This window comes from Dermacentor albipictus, chromosome 1, assembly GCF_038994185.2.
Source record: "Dermacentor albipictus isolate Rhodes 1998 colony chromosome 1, USDA_Dalb.pri_finalv2, whole genome shotgun sequence".
NCBI classification, from domain to species: Eukaryota; Metazoa; Arthropoda; class Arachnida; order Ixodida; family Ixodidae; genus Dermacentor; species Dermacentor albipictus.
Genome location: NC_091821.1, coordinates 420,701,667 through 420,712,897, shown reverse-complemented (window position 1 = coordinate 420,712,897; position 11,231 = coordinate 420,701,667). Strand labels below are relative to the sequence as shown.

Genomic DNA, 11,231 nt, shown 5'->3' with positions numbered 1-11,231 from the left:
AGGACTCCGGATATTTCGACCACCTGGGCATCTTTAACGTGCACCTAAATCTAAGTACACGGGTGTTTTCGCATTTCGCCCACATTGAAATGCGGCCGCCGTGGCCGGGATTCGATCCCGCGACCTCGTGCTCAGCAGCCCAACACCATAGCCACTGAGCAACCACGGCGGGTCCGGAGGGAAGAGCCCTGGTGGTGCAGTATATGTTGTTTTGAAAACTTGGCTTGTTCCACGCAGAGAACGTGATTGTCTCGTGTCAATCTGCCAAGTTTTCCGGCTGCATGTGGCTACAACGGGATCATTAATTCCTCTGTGCTGCCGATGCAGGAGCTGATACAGGCAGCGTCATCGACGGGCTCGTTTCCTATCCCACCACAGTGTCCTAGAAGCTATTGAAACACGACATGAAGTCCTTTACCACAAAGGCAGACCACATATTTTTTTTTTATGACTGTCCTCCACACGGGTATGCACGGACAATCACCTGTGACTGTGCTAGCCAATGTTGATGAGATATCACCACTTGAACGAACTATTTTGGGCGTGTCAGAAGGGCGAGGAATGCATTGTTACGATTAAATAAACTTAGACAAATGAGCTTAGCGCTGACTGGTGTTAACTGTGATCGCATGCTGTGAGCGGCATTGGTCTCGTTCGTGTGCTTGATTTCCCTTCACTTCCTTCCTCACTTTCTGCCTCCCCCGTCACCAAGTGTAAGGTATACCAGATCGGATACCGAATCCACACAGATATTGGTTCGGTATATAGCGCTCTTTGCTGTCGGCCGGCCGCCTTCGATAACAACAGAAATGGCTAGAATTTTCTCTAAATAACAACTTCTGTCACCACGGGGACCCGAATTTCTTGTTCTGGTTGATCTCTCTGCCTTTTCTTTTTCCTTTCTTCTTTGTAACTCTCTATTTCTGTCATACTATATCAGCCTTTTCCCGGCTTTATTGTTCTTATTCTCGTTTATAAGGAGTGCAATCATTGGTGTATGCTGTATAACTACACAGAAAATCAATTGCTGGAAAAGAAAGTTTAAGCGATTGAGGCAGCCACTTGTTGGCAAGTTTAAATGTCGAGTTTAAATCTTTCAAGAAGTCTTGTCATATGTATAACTGCTGAAGCCATTATAACTAGCACGCGCACGTTGTCCTGCGGGCATGCACTCGCAGCAGACCTCTTCGGGATAAAATAAAACAACAACAACAAAAATAGCTCGCAACCTTTAGAGAAAGTTTTACCTCAAACTATCTATATATACATATGAAGCGCTGAAATACAGGCTTGGGCAACCGCTGCATCGATCTGAGGGGCATTTGTTTCAATAAAAGTAATTTTAGTTCAGACCGCTGGGAGCAGACTTTTCATTAAAAACCATGAATATATATATATATATATATATATATATATATATATATATATATATATATATATATATATATATATATATATATATATATATATTCTTTTTTGCAAATGTTCAGGAATGTTTCCGATTTCATAGCTTTGGGACAGAATAGGATATCGCAATTCCATAAACTAGTATATACAGCACAAAGGACAGATTTGACGTGCTACGTATAACTGTAGATATTACACAGATATTTTGGTAATTTCTATATTTTAGAAACTTACTAACGTTTGCAAATTTTCAGAATATTTTTAGAACAGTCGCTAGAATTTCGCTGCTTTTGATAACGCAATAAATTTTCATTGGACTATGCTCAGAGGTCGATTAAAGAGAATATTTCTATACTTTTCATATGCTATATATTTGAACGGATGAGGTATTACCAGAAGGTTGCAATAACCTAATCTGATTTTTGTTAAGTTATTTGATTACCCAGCTGAATGTTGCAAGCAGTCAGACGTTAGTCGCGATAAATGCCCTCTGGACATCTGATGCCTGGTTGCCCTGCCTATTTGCGTCATGTTATATGTTCTTTGTATCGAACTATAGCTGACGGAAAATTCAGATCTGGCATGGGGATAGCTTACCCCTACGTAATCCATCCAGGTCACGTGTACCGCTGTATACCGTTCAACTGCTTATCTAGGGTACGGTTCCCGTATTGCTTTATTAACGAACCAACAAGGCCTTCTTCTGCAACCTCTGCGCGCTTCGTACAACACAAATATGCAAATATTAAAGATTTCAAATCTCGGAGCTTTGAGCGGATCTCAAGTTGAAATTCGTTCAGAGCTCCACGCGGTCGTGTTGTGTCTTCGTGTAACACCGTCGCGCGTTCCGCGAACTGTGGACGGGAAAAATCCTTTGCTTCGTACAAAGTTTATCCCGACAGCATTGCTTTCAATCTACAGCTGTCGAGATAAGCTCGCGATTCAAAGAATTCAGTGCGTGTTAGACGAGATATCCCGAAGAGACTTCTCCGCATGAGCTCATCTCTCGGAGTGGCGGTGCATGCAGAACTGCTATGTCACGCGTCGTCGGATGTAGCGGGAATCTATTCGCGGGGGTATAAGCCTCAGGCAAGTTTCGAAAAAAAAAAAAAATACTCGCAAGCCTCAGTGGACTATGTAGAGACTCCGCATTTGGTGGGACTTCTTTGTTGAGATACACGTAGGCTCGATAAAGCTCAGCATTTCGTAGCCGAGCATCCATGGCCGGACAGAGTTCTGACAGCCGCACTGCCGAGAAGTACGCACACGAAGCAGGTGCTTTACTTTCTTACCATTTTCTTTCTTCCTTCCTTTCTTTCTTTATTTCTTTCTTTCTTTCTTCCTTTCCTTCTTTCTTTGTTTCTTTCTTTGTTTCTTTCTTTCTTTTTTACTTTGTGCGTGCGTGTGTTTCTGTGGGAGAAGGGGAAGGGAAAGGCGCGCGCGCGGGTAAGTTGGCTCCGTGTTCCCCTATACTCCCTCTCCCAACTTGTTTGCAGCGCTGCCGAAGGTATATACGAGGCGTACTCAGACAATATCCTTATGTAGTTCCGAGCGCAACTGTCTGATTAATGGCAGGATCGGAGGTTTGATACGCGACGCGTTAGGACATTTGCGCGAGCAGACGACGCGGTGCGGATGAACATTATCTCGAGGGGCATTTGGCCTTCCTGTTGGCTATGCAGTACTGCAGCTTCCACAGTGCTGCAATGAACTCATGAATGGAGTATAGTGACGGGTGCTCTGTTTGATTGGTTCTCGCTTATTAGATATCGCATGCAGTGGAGCTCTTGTGATCAGCTGGCTGCCTATGTCCTTTCCTTTTGAGTTTGTTTGGGAATAGTTAAGGCTTTATCTTTCTCCTATTATCCCCCTCCCCCTTTTTGCCGTTCGTTGTTGTGATCGTTCCTTCTTTCTCTGTTCCAGTTAGCACTGACATTGCAACAGCCTGCTGCCTCAGTGCCACCCCATCCATTCTTTCGGTTTATGTTTCGCAACACGTAATGAATGACGCTTCTGAATTCCCGTGCCTGGCTCTATTGGCACGCGCGCTATAGGCGTAGGTTTTGCGGTTCGGCTAGAGGAGAAAATAGGCTGAAGAATGTGTGACTTTCCTGTCGTTCACTTTTGTTACCTTGACTTCGCGGCACGGCGTGAAGTGGATCACGCGTATTTATCTTCGGCGGCTCGGGTGTTTCGTGTGTCCACCTGGACAGCGCACTTGTAGATTAAATAAAATTAAATGTATCCACAAGCTCTCCAGTAGGTATGCTACGTGCCACGCCATTAAGGTCCCGATCGGCGAAAAATATTATATCCCTTTTGATTGCGTAAGCAGACCTAACATTGCTAAACAATGCTTGCTAAGGAAATGCGACATGAAACGACGAACTGTGGGTGTACGTACGTTATATGCAGCTGCAACAAAGAGTACAAAAGTATTTTTATTCTCCTCCTTGCTCGTTTTATTCTTTTTTCTCATCAGTTTAGCATAGTAGGTGTACAGTATCAGGAGAATTGCAGTACCATCAGTAGCAGATATGATTGCCATTGTTGCTCAACATACTTATCACGAAAGCTTGTGGACTATGGGTTCACGCAGACGTCTGCATTGCTCCACATTCAATGTTAGTCTATAATATATGTTGGTCCATTAGAATTAGAAAATGGCTGCCATGGGAAGGCAAACACAGCCGAGTCCGATGGAGGGCCAGCTCGGGTGATTAAATTACAAAATTTGTAGGCCCAGGATCACGTCAACTGAAGCAAGATAGGGTTAATTGGAGAACGCTGAGAGATCGTCTTCGTCCCGCAGTGGATATGAAATAGCCTGTTGCTGATGAGCCTATATTGACATGTTATCTACAGAATAGAGAAATGTGCTCTATTGATGTGACGAAGCGATCGCAATGCATGCGACCACCTCCGCACATCTATACTACCTACAGGCGTGCAACGTATAAGGCTTTATGGCATATTTTCCCCTGCAGTTAGTCTCAAACATGTATACTATAGTACGACTCCTATCCGTTGAAGAAACTTCGGATATGCGTCACGAAGGCGCGCGATTATGCGCATGTCTCTCAAAAGCTAGTCCCGATCTTTGCGATTGTGCTTTCTTTTCTTACTAATCTTTTCAGTACTATAGAGAGTAAAAAACCAGTCACTGTATAAGGCGGCGACAACCGAGACATTCAAGGAGGAGGATCCAGGACATCAAAAGTTCAGCGGCGGAAGTCGAGCGTCGGCCGCGCTTTGACAAAAAATGCTGCGCTTAGAATATGGGGAGAGAATAAAAAAAAAAAAGTCAAGGGAGATGAAATTCGTGATTCGAGCTTGATGCGTAGCTAGATGAAGGTCACGCCGGTTAAGATGGCAGAACGATATCGCCGGCGGGAAAAAAAAAACAAAGGCTTCCGTTTGTTTATACTCCCGAGACCCACGAATGCGTGAAGTACGTTGCCCCAGTTTTCGTTCCATATGTTTTACTCGGAACGTTTAGAAGCCTTACGGAGGACGGCGTGTATGCCCCGTGAGCCAAAATACGATAGAAGTAATCACCCCCCCCCCCCAAAAAAAAAGTTAAGTAGATAATGAAATTGTCCAATGCATCATAAGGTACGAAGCACTCATGAAGATGCTCAGAATCAACGGAGCCCTTAACGACATCGACACACAGCCGCGAAATACGCCTGAAACGATCATCGACTATAGACGCGGAGAAAAACAGAATGAAAAGAAGTTCAAGACACCATAAACATTAACTAAACAAAGAAATAATCCTGATTTTGAAAATGTTCCTAAAACCAGCTTAAGCAACTAGCCTATCAGTAACAAATATATGCAATTTATGAACTCGTGATGAGATTTAAGATGAGATTCGTTCGAGCCCGTTACAGTTGCACAAATAATAAAGGCAATTTTATGAGCGCGGTCTAGTCGGTATGATATCCGCGTATGCGAGAATATTTTAACTGTACTTTTACCTTTTTAACCACACAAAAGAAAGTTGTATTTTGAAAATCCTGCTTATGTTTACGCTATAGGATAACTTTTCATCATTAGGAACTTTGTGGCTTTATACTTCTCAAGTCACCAAGAGTAACGAGTGGTAAGGCTGACCACATGTAGCTTATATTGGCCAGTTTTGTTTTATTGGAGCAACAGTATTCAAATGAAATTGTGTTAGTTATAGGGTCCCAATGAATGAACAAAAAAAAGAAACTGGTTATGAGAGACGACGTTAGGGGGGTGCTTTAGATTCACTACATAGTCTTCATTATAGGCCGCATAAATCTGAGTACACAAGCGTTTGTTTCCATTCCACCTCCATCGTAACGCGGCTGCCCATGCAGGTCGGGAATTGAATCCACGACCTCGCACCCAGCGGCGGAGCGTCATAGCCACCCACAAAGAAGCATCTAGTATACGCTCCCCTATGACCAGCCTAAAAACAATGCTGTTTTTGTGTTATCAACTGTAACATAACCGGGAGAAAATCGAGGGAGCCAGGGGCAGTATGGGCGAAGGTGGCGCTTGCTGTATATCGTGTAAACATCGCGCTGTCTTCTTGGAACCACTAAAGAAGAAAGAAAAGGAAAAAAGCCCGTATCTCCCTTTCCAGAAGATCATCAGCGCGCGTCCTGTGTATATACACTGGTAAAACACACGCGCATATATCTTTACGGGCAGCCACAGCGCCTCGCTTGCGAGACACACGAGCTATACGAAGGACAGTATCGTTATCACAAAAAAGCATCGCGGGGGCTATTCATTTCCACGAACCTCGGGCTTCACTGCGGCTGCGAGGACCGCGCGAGTCAGCGATGTCTTGTACCGATAAGGCGTGACTGAAAGACAGTGCCTTCCCTCCAAACACAGTCCGTCCGCGTGCACGATCTAGCTCCCGGTGCACTGATAACTGGCCTAAACGATTTTTTTTTTTAAACGCGGGAGGCACGCGGGCATCGGCAGCACCTCGCGGAGGAGCGAGGAAACACGGTTCATCGAGCGTGACCCTGTGTTCCCGGTCTTGTCTCGGACTCCGCGACGCCAATGACGTGCGTGGCATCTCCGGCACGGCGTCAACGTCAATCTCTTCGCGGTGGAACCCTCGGACAAGACCCGAGGAGCGCGGGAAGCCACAGAAGCGGCAGGCGAGGGCATTTCGAGAACACCGTGAAAGCAGCGCCCTTGTCGCGTCCCTGCAGGCTCTAATGAAGCCGCGCATAGAGCACGCAGGTCATGAACTGGCTCGGCATGTAAGTGTGCTCGCCTGTGTACGCGGGCGGCGACAGCGGTGCACGTTCGGTGCTGGCAGAACCCGTGCGCAAGTGACCTGCGTGCGCGGCAAGCGGAAGTGTGGGGGGACGTTTGCGGTGTACATTACGCGCACACGAGTACGCTATAGATGCCAATGGAATTCTGCGCTTGTTGAGCTATTCGCGTTGCCATTCGAGAGAACAAGCCCGCGCTGGTGCAGACATATGCAAAGATGTCGGTGCCAGACGTATATGCAGGCGCTTTTGACAGGAGTGCCGCACGTTTGAACAGGTCCAGTTCTGACGGGAACGCGGGGAACGCGGAGGAAAAGGAAGTGCTTCAGTTTCTCACGGCTTGTTAGGCGCGACGCTGCGCGAATGAAGCCGAATGCGCGAAGGCGGCAAATGCTCGTACAGCCACCCCCGCATGACGTGCTCTTTGAGGTTGCCGATGTGCATGCGCTGTTCTTGTGAGAGAGGACCGCCCGGCATGCGTGCGCATCTTCCGGTGCAAACCATGGTGAATGCAGCGGGCCAAGGTTTGTTTTCGGCATTACGGGATGGGTCAATGACCTTTTTAAGAAGAATGAGCCTTTGCTATGCGGTGTCGCCCAAAATCAGGTGGGCGACACCCAAAAAGATCACGTTCTCGTGACGCCTGCGGCAGAAAGGACGTTTCACGTCCGCCGCCAAGGTCTGTGAGTGGTGGCACTGGCTAACACTCCCAGGGTTTCACTAGTACACATAAATACACAAGAAAGTGGATGGGGGAACGCCGCCGCGGTAGCTCAATTGGTAGAGCATCGCACGTGAAATGCGAAGGTTGTGGGTTCGGTTCCCACCTGCGCCAAGTAGTTTTTTCATTCACTTTCATTTCCAATAATTTACCGTTTCTTTATTTCATTTATTAAGCACAAGTAATTTCCCCTGTGTTTTCCTTGGTGTCAGTGTTTGTTGGCTTCTCATTCTATGACTAATAAAAATCGGGCCCGTCCGTTAACCCCCTTTCTTCTCGTTTAAATCAGGTGGGAGGAAGATAAGGTGATGTTTTATTAGCCTAAAGAATTCAAATGTCTCGATTCTAGCTCAATATAACCAGACTTGTATTTGAGGTCAGTGAGTGAGTTATAGAGATGAAAAGAAGGCAGGGATGTTAGCCGGTCAGGAGTCCGGTTGGCTACCCTACGCTGGGGGAAGGGAAAATGGGAATAGAGGAAAGGGAGAAAGACAGGAATTCCGTTATTACTTGAGGTCAGGATGGCGTAATACAACAGAACTTGAGCTGTATTTAGAGCAAGATACAGATAAGTAGAGTTAGTTATGGGTGCATCGACGTGATCAAGTGTAGCAGTGGAATGATTGTTTATGCTTCCTTCTCACTTCCTTCATGGTATGTACCGGCACAGGACGACGACGATGACGAAGAACAACAAAATTACGATCTTTTACAGACACTGTGCGCGTTAAATCTCCGAGAAATTCGTTATCGCCACTGGTGCTGCTGCCTTCTTTCGCTCTTTTCAACCCGTTACCCCTTCGCCCAGTGCAGGTCATTAGCAAACCTGACGGGCGTCTGGTTAACCTCCCTGCCGTTCCTTACATGTTTCTATCTCTCATTAGCGTCACATCTTGAGCTGCATGCCTTGGTGTTATATTTCCCATTTAAGGAAACATATGCTATAAACAATATCTATCAAGAAGGGGGTCAGGTCACAATCTCTCCAATGTTATTCTCTGCATGCTTAGAAGAAGTATTCAAGCTATTAGGCTGGGAAGGCTTAGGATCGAGTGAGGATCATCGGCGAATATATCAACAAACTTCAGTTTGTACATGACATTGCCCTATTCAGCGACACTGGGAAGGAATACGAAGTCTCCAGGCAACTCCACAACAAAGACACGCATTCCGTGCGGTGGCTCTACATCAACGCCGGACCGAATTGGAGGTAGCAGAGGACTGCTGTAAACTCATTGTGGACGCATCTAATGCAGTGACTTCCTCCCTTGTCATCATCACGCCCCCGTCAACTGATGAGCGACTCGAAGTACCTTTTACGATGCAAGAGCTTGACGCTGTAATTTCGGTTTCTCGTCGCTCATCGGCACCAGGAGCAGACGGGAATCACGTACGCTGCACTCTGCCATCTTGGCACAGAATCACGACGTCTTCTTCTATCTTGTGATAAAACGACGTGGGAGAGAGGAAATGTTGCAGGTAGTTGGAAATGCAGTCTCGTTGTAGCGCTGCTTAAACCGGAGAAATGCCCTAACGAGCTTTCCTCCTATACAGACCAATCATCCTTGCCGACGAGTCGGCAAAGTAATGGATAGGATGGTCTTGTTAAGGCTGGAATGGTTCCTAGAAATAAATAATTGCTTTCCTGATTTTATGCACGGGTATGGAAGAGGTCGTTCTTACATTGACGGTGTTATCGACTTGGTCTGCACTGTTGAACAGGAAAGAAGTCGCCGGCGGTTAGTTTGAGCTGTTTTTCTGGACATTATGGGTGCATACGACAATGTACTCCATTATGCAATCCTTGATGCACTGGAAGATTTAGATGTCGGTGGCGGGCTATATGCATGGTTTGTTACGTACATCAGTGGCCGCACGGTGTATATGTCGACAAGGGATGGCGACACCGGACGGTAAAATATCCATCGAGGTGTTCCACTAGGGGGAGTTATCAGTCCAACTCTTTTCAATGTTGCATTGATTGGCTTTACATATGAACTTCCTAACACGGTGAAGATTAGCACGTATGCGGACGACATATGCATATGGGCATCTGGAGCCACCCGTCCCCAAATGCGGGCTAGGCTTCAACGTGCAGTGATAATCACAGCTAAGTATCTGCGGCGTCAAGGCCTCTAGCTCTCAACAGAAAATTGTTCCGTGATTACATTCACGTGAGAACGAATGGCCAGGTATCCGATAATCGTTAACGGTCTAGCGATGCCTACGGTTACACACCACAGATTCCTTCGCTTAGTAATAGACAGGGGACTATCTTGGTCAAGACCCGTCGCCGCACTGAAGTCAAAGTTGAAGAGTTTTGTTCACGTCCTTCGCGTCGTTGCAAGAATTAGATGGGGTCCCTCGAATTCATCATTACTCCAATTGTACCAAGCACTATTCGTAGGGTATATACGGTACAGCATGCCGGCGCTCTCTCTCAAATATGGGACTTAGCTGTGTGCGCGCTCTGCAGAGCATTCAAGCTCAAGCATTGCGCACATGTTTGGGCCTCCGACGATTCACGTCAACCAATGGAACAACATCGGAATCTCGTGCTTTTCCTATTGGGGTATACTTGCTCTGCGAGCCTCTTCGAATGTACCTTCGCGTGTTGACCCGACACAGGCACCATCCTCCGTCATCGCTTCCTGCCACCCACCCAGGTTCCAGCTTTTCAAGGACTATGTCGCGTCATCAGAGTGTTCTGCCGTCAAGATTTTCTCCCGCCTGTATTACGAGAATACCCCCGCAGGTTCTGCCTAAAGCTTTCGTTACATTGCAGATCCCTGGAATTACTAAAAGGTCATCCGTTGCATCCATTGGCCGCAAGCAATTTACCCTGTTGCACATTTCTGCAGAGTACGGAGATACTGTACACATGTAAACCGATGGCTCTGTCACACCATATGCCTCCACTGCAGCCTTCGTCATTCCACATATGTTTATCGCTCGGCCGCTTACTGGACGAGATGGATGAACATCAACCATAGAGAAAGCATCAACTGCCGCAGAACTTGTTGCTATCGGTGAACTTGTTGCTATCACACTGTGGCGTGATAGGGAACGAACAGGCAAACGCTGAAGCAGAAACTGCTTTAGATAATGCTTCTGAAGTACGCATTCCGTTCTCACGAACAGGCACAAATGCCCCACTTCGTCGTGTAATACGCAACCGTACGTTGGAACACTGGACCCAACCAGATCGACGACACAAGCGAGTACACAAATTGGACCAAAAATGAAATTTCGCATGCCTCACAAGCTCAAATGAAGCGCAACGAGCATGGTGCACCGGATTCGCCTTGGTGTCGCATTCACCAACCGTTTTAGATATATGATAGGTGGCAGTTATACCAGCCCAAACTGTGAATACTGTGAGGCGCCAGAAACACTGGATCATATATTTTGCGTGTGTCCCGCGTACGCACAAGAACAACAGCAACTGGTATCTTCCATTGCAAGCATCCATAAGAGGCCGTTATCAGATGAGTTTCCTTTAGGTCCTTGGCCTAATGCAAACAGCGCATCCCTGATAAAAGTGCCGCTATAGCTTTTCTCCAAGCCACTGGGCTGGACGCAGGGCTTTACAGATGCTACAACGCTGTGAATTTGTGTATGCGCATCTCTTCCTTCCTTACACCATCATCATCATTCATCAGCCTTTTCCCTCCCCGTCCCTTTCCCCCGGTGTAGAGTAGCAGGCCAGAGCAAGTTATAGCTCAAGCCGACCTCTTTCCCTTTCTGTAAATAAATTTCTCTCTGGAAATGAATTGCAACAAATGATTGATGACCTCAACCGAGAAAGTGTATGATTATGGTTGAAGATT

General features: G+C 46.5%; 1 non-coding gene across 1 annotated transcript; it reads left to right on the top strand.

The window, feature by feature from the left end:
- The first annotated feature begins 7,442 nt into the window (after positions 1-7,442).
- TRNAS-UGA (transfer RNA serine (anticodon UGA)) lies at positions 7,443-7,515 on the top strand. The gene has a single exon. It is a non-coding gene; the product is annotated as a tRNA-Ser (tRNA).
- Positions 7,516-11,231: the final 3,716 nt, after the last annotated feature.